This window comes from Dermacentor andersoni, chromosome 7, assembly GCF_023375885.2.
Source record: "Dermacentor andersoni chromosome 7, qqDerAnde1_hic_scaffold, whole genome shotgun sequence".
NCBI classification, from domain to species: domain Eukaryota; kingdom Metazoa; phylum Arthropoda; class Arachnida; order Ixodida; family Ixodidae; genus Dermacentor; species Dermacentor andersoni.
In genome coordinates this window covers 77,083,853-77,092,621 of record NC_092820.1, presented here as the reverse complement: position 1 = coordinate 77,092,621, position 8,769 = coordinate 77,083,853, and the positions used below count along the sequence as shown (strand labels likewise).

The window sequence follows — 8,769 nt, the reverse complement described above, 5'->3', positions numbered from 1 at the left end:
CAGTGAATTTGAATTTTTAAGCCGTCTCATAGCGTAGCATTAGATTACAGGGTTTTGCGTTTCTTTTTTTGCCTGCGCACTGATAATGACACCATCGATGGGAGAGCACGTGGCCATAGGTTGTGTACATCATGAAAAAAGGGAAAATCAGACATCCACCCGTTTTTAGCAGTTGCTACAAAGGAAACCCAAACGGTTTCCTCGAAAGAAAAAGCCTCATAGTTGAAGAAAAATTCGTCCTGGTCCGGGAATCGAACCCGGGACCACCGCCTTTCCGGGGCAGCCGCTCTACCATCTGAGCTAACCAGGCTTTTTTTTTCTTTATTTCCAGCTTGGCTACAAGCCTCAAAAGTGTTTGTGATCATAGATCACACCCGTTTTATATGTGTCAAAGTATCAAGCATTGACACCACATCTTCATCGCAGTCATTCACCTTGTACACGTCACGCACCTTCACAACCATTTCCACAAAATATTCATACACAGTTCGGCCTTTCACATCGCAATGTCTATATGCCAACAGACTACGCCATACTGCGTGTAGTCCAAGGAAAAAGATAACATCCATCTGTTCAAAATTGCGTTCAGGGGGTAAAAAACGAATACCATGTGGATTGAGGGGTAGGTCTATCTTTAACGTTCTCTGTAATATGTCCCAAAAGAATATGGCATTATTACAATCGATGAAAACATGTTCAATCGTTTCAGCTTTGTTGCACAGAAAGCATCTGCTTCCCCATGGCACATACATCCCTCTTTCCTCTAGCCACGTTTTAACAGGCAAGGTTCCCGTGTGAAGCTTGAAGAAGAATGTTTTAACGTTCGCCAGTATACACATATTTTTAACCCTTTTAAGTACGTCTTGCCCAGGCCCTTGTTGAAAAATTAACCGATATAATGGAACAGGGAACACACTTTCAATGAGATCCTTCATAAGACGCTTTCTTTTTACATTGGAGAGGTACTCAAGGGAAAATCTCGCCCTAAGGAAACGATAGGACGTTACAACTTCACGCAAGAACCTTGAAATTGTGTAGTGAGGGCCAATGGCTGAAGAAACAAAAAAATCAGGCATAGAAACTGTTAACATGGTTTGAAAAAAACAACACAGAAACGGGTCTCTTTCGTCCCTTATCAATATGAAACGTGATACAACTTGCTGAAGAAACAAGTGGCACACCGACAGACCACCTTTCTTTACTCGACGAAACAAATTTGTCCTTGATGTTCGCTCCCACGTAGAACACCAGATGAACGTGGCAAATATTCGGTGAAATTTTTAGGCGGCTAGCAGATGGCAGGGCGAAGTCGAATTTGTCGACAACGCGAAGCAAAGGCAAGCGTTTGACGTAGTTGTTCTGCGGAAACCCGCAAGGTGGAGAGAAGTAATGATTAAAGGGAAAATCAGACATCCACCCGTTTGTAGCAACTGCTACAAAGGAAACCCAAACGGGTTCCTCGAAAGAAAAACACAGGAATGTGTACATCAGTTTGTGAATGCCTTCGAATGAAGTTAGTTGTGAGATCAGCGCCGTCTTGTGTGTTTCTGCCTTCTGTCTTCGTCATATGGCGCTGCCCCTTCAAAATGTTCAGCCAGTACCAACTCGCCCAAATGTCGATCCTTCCACGACAGCTACATGATGCTTGCACACAAACATTTTTTTTTGTTCGCCCCGGCAACTCAAGTTCCAGCGAATCGCTGCTGAGGGAGAACCTATCGAAATGACTCTCGAATGGAAGCACGAACAAAAACTTGGAGGACGCTTGGAGGACAACTGGCCAGAAAGTGTTGTCGGACGTTGATGGAAATGAACTGATCATGATTTATGGCGATAGAAAATAGGCACGCTGTTCGGGACTGAAGTACGGATTATAATATTAAATTGGCAAAGAATATCTAAAAGGCCAGAAAGTGGCTAGGCCTGGCAATGAAATCTTGGTACTTCGAATGTATCTATGCCATTACTGTAAGTAAGCCGGCTGGTATTAAGTACAACATAATTATTGCTTAAAATTGCAGTTGCTATAGTATTAGACACTTGCGCTTTATTCTATGCTTCAGAAATCAAAAGCGCACGCATGGCTACGGCAACACGCTGAACTGCGTATCACGCGTAACATCGTCGTTTCGTTTTCAATCCGATTGGTTTCGCTTTGACTGTTTAAATACCAAAGCAGTTGGGCAGGAAACAATGGAAACACGTAGCTATTACCGCAAAAGTACTTAACACTTCGGAAAACATGAATCGCAGGAACGTTGAATTGTTAGACAAACTACTTTGTCACACTTACGGCCGCACTTGTCGTCTGCCTCCCACTAATGCGGGCGTGAAATCACTATCGCGCTGACCTGCCACCGCTGCCAACAAGCTGCCACTTATAGACTACATTCTCACTGCAGATAAAAAAATTCTGATAAAGAAATGTTCCACGGCGTTTTCCGTTTTACCACTTCATGATTACACACTCTGACTAGCAAACTTTCCATTGCATTAAAGATATGTACCATGAAAATTGGCTCCCAGCTCTTCAATATTCACATTTAAGTGTGGAATGTGATAGCATTAAAAGATCCCTGACTGCTTCTCCCGCTTCCCGGCAACTGCAGCGTATGCAACCACAATGTTTACCTGCAAACGCTGGCGGCGAACAATATGCGTGAAGGCGAGCTTTCTGGTTCTTTTTTTTTCATTCCACTCGCATGGCAGGCGCCGCCGCTGCTGCGGAGGCGAGTGCCATCTGGATGGTGTTGCATGGAACCGAGCGGGGCGCGCCGCTCCTACTTGACAGTAACCGTTGTCCTCGTTTTTTTTCTGTGTCCCCTTTCCTGCTTCCCGCTGCGCCACTCAGTCTCATGGAAAACTAACTAGCCCAAACCATCGTCCCCCCCTACTAAGATGTCGAACAGCAGCTGGAAAAGGGGTTTGTGTTCGAGGCTCCGCGTAACAAACATATGTTTTCTCGTATAATCAAATTACAATTCGACGCAACCATGTCTATAGAGTGAGTGTAAGTCGTATTTTACGAATTTTCTGACGTGTTTTACTTTGAGAAAATCAATTACTTCAGTAATGCATATGCGCCAGCCGAAGGGCCTACGTGGTTCGGTGTCATGTTTTCACACGGCAACGGCGTTGACGCCGGATGTGCTGCGACACGGGGCCCTTAAAGCCTGTCGCATTAAAGTTCATTTCACACGCAAAGGAAAATGGCAATAAAAAGCTTACCGTGGGAAACGCGGACTATGTCGAAAACTGTGCCCAGCGCGATACTTCAACCAGACACCTTCGCCTTGGACACACTGGAGCGTGTCGTTTACCCAGGCTTCCCTTCTTTCACGTCGGCGCCACGATGGCACAACCATATTGCTCTCTGTTTCTCTCTGTTAGTACAGTGCACTGTGAAACACCCTCCACTCCCAGGCTCATCCCGATGCCCGGTGATAGGGTGTCGGGATAAGACGAAGATGAGACAACATTGCTGGAGTAAATGCTAGCACGGTGAAGCGCGGTGTAAATTTAAGTTCGTCAAGGATAAAATCATCGGCTCAAAGAATGATGCACTGAGGGGGAGTGGGGGGGGGGGCATTTCGCGCACACACTCACAGCCGCGCTGCTGGCTCAGCCAGCTAAAACATGGCCTTCAAGTTTTGTTTCTACTCTATGAGTCACCTCTGAAGCGTGGATTAAAGTGCCACTCATAGCCCAAACAAAGCCAAGTTGCAGATTTTCAGTAGCCCAAATATAGCCACATAGCCAACTCACCCAAGTCGACGTCAAAAATTTCTGCTGTAGCCCAATTTGGCTATATATAGCCAAACCTGGCAACACTGTCCGAAAGCCGTTCCCAGCTTCACTATCGTATTCAGTTATAAAAACCTTTCAAACACAAAATAACGGCCCTTAAAAACCGCTAATTAATTAACAATAATTTCTCATCGACTAACCTTCATAAATTTTAAGAACAACCTAATTTGTAGCGTAAGCAATGAATACTACGACCAAAAAATTCGACTATGAAACTAGCGGTAACCGTGTGCACTGTTGCAAAAGTGTGCGGAAAACGAAGCTCAGTTGCACCCGCTTGCGCGCACACATACACACCCGAACGCTACCTTGACGTTTGTCGCGCCACCTAGAAATAAAGATTACTACTAGTTTTGCTATTTTTACAAAAATAAAACTTCTAAAATAGTTTGAAGCGACTTTGCAGAAGACGAGGTGACAAGTAAGGCATGATAAGAGTCCGTTACTTGTATTTCTTTCATTTCCCTTTGGTGTTCTTAACTGAACATACGAGACCTGCAGGCTTGGGGGATGAGAGGACGACATTTCGGCGAGGCTCAAATAAATTGCGTGCTTCTTTCAAGGCGAGAGACGGGAGCAGCCACATATACAGCGATTAGCTGTGTACTGTTGCGGTCACTGAATCCGAAGCTGTTCGAAGTCAATGGTTATAGCGGCTGCGCGCTGCGATGTCAAAGCGCATTCGTTTATTGATCTCTAGTACCACGGACATTGCATAAAAACCATATTTGCTTTACGGACAGAGGGTACGTCGCAGGAAATTCGAAGACCTCACCCGTGTATGTTTGTAGCGTGTGCTCGCTTGCATCCTACGGTTCCCACAGCGCGTCCGATGCTCGAAGGTAGCGTCGTCGCCTGTTGGCACCTGTCTTATCGCCGGCCGCGCTGCCACCGTGCCTACTTTGGGGAACTCCACATGCGCGTAGTCACCGTGTTTGCAAGTGAATTTTGCATTCTTCTGCTCCCAGAAACGTGCTCATTTCGGATCGTACAAATGGTTATGTCATCTAGTGTATGTTAAAACGACGATGGCATTTGTACACTGGCGAAGAAAGAAATCGTTATGATCTTGGGCGGTCATGAATCTAGTCTAACGTTGCAGTTTTTACGTAGTGAAAATGGCTACGAAAGTGGGGCGGTCCCGGAGATAGGCGCTTCAAAGCGCCAGCTGTAGCGAGAGCAGCCGGAAGTGGCACGTGGCGCACGCGCCAAGCATTTCAGAGCTTACTGGCTTTCGGATGAGAGGAGTATGTGCGCGCTCGTGGCCTATTGGTTAGAGTACCGGGCTCGACGGTCGACGTTCGATTCCACCCCATCGGTCACACATCATTTTCTTTTAATGAAAGCGAGGCGAAAGAAGTACCTACCTGCCGCAAAGTGACAGAAATGAGGTTGGAACGCATCGCAATAAATGTTTGGAATGTCTTCATATGCAAGTCCTAATTATTGTATACTGGACTCAACTGCCACACAACAAAAAACAACCAGAAAAGTCAACATAAGTTACCCAATAAATTGTGCATTGACAACACTCAACGGTAATATTGATGTGCAAGGGATGAGTGAACTCAATTGCTCTTGAAAATTTGTTGAAGTCCGTTGTTTCAACAATTTGCCAACAATATATTAATGCTTAATCAACAGTCATTTTTGTACGGGATTACACTAGGAGCTCGTGAATGAATTCAAGAAAACGCCGAAATCAATTTATCTGCATCAAATATAAAAGTTTTGTTGCGTGTAAACAAAAGCGAATACTGACCGAATGGAGGGGTTACATCTGTTATCTAGGCCACGATTTCTTGCGGACATTCCAAAACAAGCAAAATTTATTAAAACCCAGCACGCACTGTAAAACTCAGTAAAGAATGTATATCGACCAAAGGCGAACGTTGAGTTACCACGATGGAATGACGATGTACACCTCTTTTACGTCAAAAGCGAGGCAGACGTCGGCACACACGCACAAAAGCAGAGACGCAAACGGGACCTGCCGGTCTGAGCTACCTCGTACGCAATGTGGGAATACATTTAATGGATTCTTTTATTTGAATTGAGTTGATTTCATTTCGCCATTCAGTTTCTCCTACCGGGCTGTGCTTGCCAATGTTCCAGAATGGGTAGACTGTATATGAGTGTAGACTGTAGACTCTGTGGCACAAGGTGTAGCGAATCCCTAAATGTTGCTTGATAGGTGTCTGGAGCTCGTATAGAGTAGAGTGTGTAGGACAGCACACGCTCTACTCTACACGTTACCAGTGGGCAGACAGGTGATTCCTAGTGCCTTCGACTGCGTTAACACATGCAACTCCCCTTGGGGTGGATCAGAAGCTCGCAACCTGATGGAAATTGATGGAAACGAGGAAGCTGACGCCCTTGCACGCCTAGCGCTGACATGTGTTCCAAAAGTGAAAGCTCCAAAAGCTTTTCGAAACCCTAAGGGTGCAATCCGCCTTCACTTTAGAGAGTTGCACAAGAATCCACACGAATCCTGTGTGACTCATGGATTTACACGCGAACAAGCGACGCTTTTATACCGAATCAGGACCGACTCCGCGTACACCCCAGCTTGGTTGTTCAAGACTGGGCTTCGCGCTTCCCCACTCTGTGTTTTCTGTGGTGACATTGGCGACATCGAACATTTCATTTGGCTATGCCCGCAGTTTGACACAGAAAGAAAAGCGATGGTCGACAACCCGCAAATAAGCGGTCTCACGCACAGGACCTTTGAAGACGTTGTTTTCCCCGGAGGGCCCGCGGCATTCAGGAAGAGAGCGCAACGACTGCTGATAGCCTTCCTGCGAGACACGGGGCTCATCGACACCTGGTGACACGCCCCCGATCTCAACTTGAATGAGGATCAGGCGGAACAATTGCCGGCTATGTATGCCAGGCTAACCCCGCCTGCTTCAACATCACCACCACCACCACCACCACCACCACCACTCGCAACCTGATTTGCACTGCCTTGACCAATCTGCATGGCCTTTGTTTTGAGGAGCCCTTAGAGTTCTCTGTATCGCGAAAAAGTCGCAGAAATGTCAAACAGCAGAATTCGTTTATATAGAAAAGGTAAACTTCATCACCTCAAGCTCTACCTTGATTTGTGCTTGCGCCGGCAGAAAGAAACCTCCCACGGACAACGAATAGCGTGTCTAAGCAAACGCAAAAAAAATAAGGAAAAGCGGAAAACACACTCGAAACCCGAAATTGTTTGTTCTGAGGAGCCCATAAACGGCGATGCGTGACACCAACGCTGCTAATGTCCCTTGCGATTGCTTGGCCCCTTAGTTACTTCGAATTAATGACAAACAAAAGAATATCTTCGCAACGTCACCGATGACTTGCGCATAAGGATGACTGGGGTGGCGTGCATGAGGGCATGCTGCTGCACCTTCCACCTTTGTCCGCGATGCACGCTAGCTCAATTCGCATCTGATGTTCTTGGCGGCGATGCTCGCCAAATCGCGGTTCAGAGGCTGCTGATACGCGCCATCCTTTACTAAATATTTATTTTGGGCGATATTTTATATCGTATACGGCTAATTTACCTACGGTGTCATAAAATACAATAACAGCGCTATTTCGCACTGGCAGTCAGCATTTATAGGATAAAACGTTTTTCTACACGGAGACAGTGCTAAGAAACAATTTCACCTGGCCTGAACATTTCATTTACACATTTCGATCTTTCTGTGAAATTCATAATTTGTATGTAGGCTTAGGGCTACACATGGACTGCATTGCAGATATGATGCTCGCCAACAAAAAATAAAGAAATAAAGCTTGCTGGCGCCTTCATTCGTCAAGTGTCACGCTTATACAGGGGCAAACAAGATGAGAAATTTCTTGAATGAGACAAATCTCAAGAGACAGAAAGGTCAACTTGCAGACTCCTCTTCACAAAGTTAAGAGTCCATGGTTACTCGTAGCAGGAGGAATATGTCAAATACAAATGCCTGTTTAATTAACTGCTGTCATTTGTACGTGTCAGGAGTGAATAAGTGCACAATGTCCTTGCCAGTGCTAGAATTCCCAGCTTTCAAGAGACCGTGACGCAGCCCTCCCGGCCATTTCCCTTTAAGTATGAGGCTACGCGGACTTTGCCTTCTACGAAAAAGGCGAGTACATTGAATTTCATTTTCCAAGCTGCCTACACGCTTGCATGGGGTCAGCCCATTGCTTATCACTGCGTCGTTCATTTCAACTGCACGCACAATCAGTGAAAACATTTTGAACATTCTCGTCTATGATTCTTGCAGAACATCACAGCGTGTATAAATTGCGGGTTATCATGATTTGCGCCATATTCAGATTTTCTTTTGTCTTTGGTGCAGGCAAATAGAAGACTGCTAACCGTCAGCATGCGTTCAAACTGCACAGCTTTTTTAAACCTTGTTTGACAGGCCTGCTGTATTTGATATCACTTCAGCCATAGTTAGCTTCCTTTTTGTTTTTATATTAGTTTCATTCCACAGCGCAAGTTCCTTTTTGGTATTTCCAACGCTCATAGGGCTTTATAGTATATGGAAAGAAAATAAACAGCAAAAACCGCATGATTCACAATCGCCGCTGATTTGCCAGCAAGTTTGACAGCAAGTGATTTGCCAGCAAGTCTGACAGGGTAAGTAGGCCTTTTTCTACAGCTTTTAACAGCACTGAGAACAGTATGCGTAATCATTAATTGGTGCATTACTTTGTCGTGAATTACTCTGCTTGTGGTAGGGATTTTGTAATATACATAGTGTCTATCCGACAAATTACATTGCACAGATTCATTAATCCAAGTGCCAAAAGCTTGAACAGGCATGCAATAAAAAAAAAACATTAACTAGTTTTATTGCACATGCTGAAATTCATTTCGACCGAAGCTTTAGTCGAGCGTTGTACGATAAATGTTTATCCAACTAGTGGTGATACATACGATTGTGCTTATCTTTCGTGTTATGCAACGTGTAATCT

General features: G+C 45.1%; 1 non-coding gene across 1 annotated transcript; it reads right to left on the bottom strand.

The window, feature by feature from the left end:
- Positions 1 to 235: 235 nt before the first annotated feature.
- On the bottom strand, positions 236 to 310 carry TRNAS-GGA (transfer RNA serine (anticodon GGA)). The gene has a single exon. It is a non-coding gene; the product is annotated as a tRNA-Ser (tRNA).
- Positions 311 to 8,769: the final 8,459 nt, after the last annotated feature.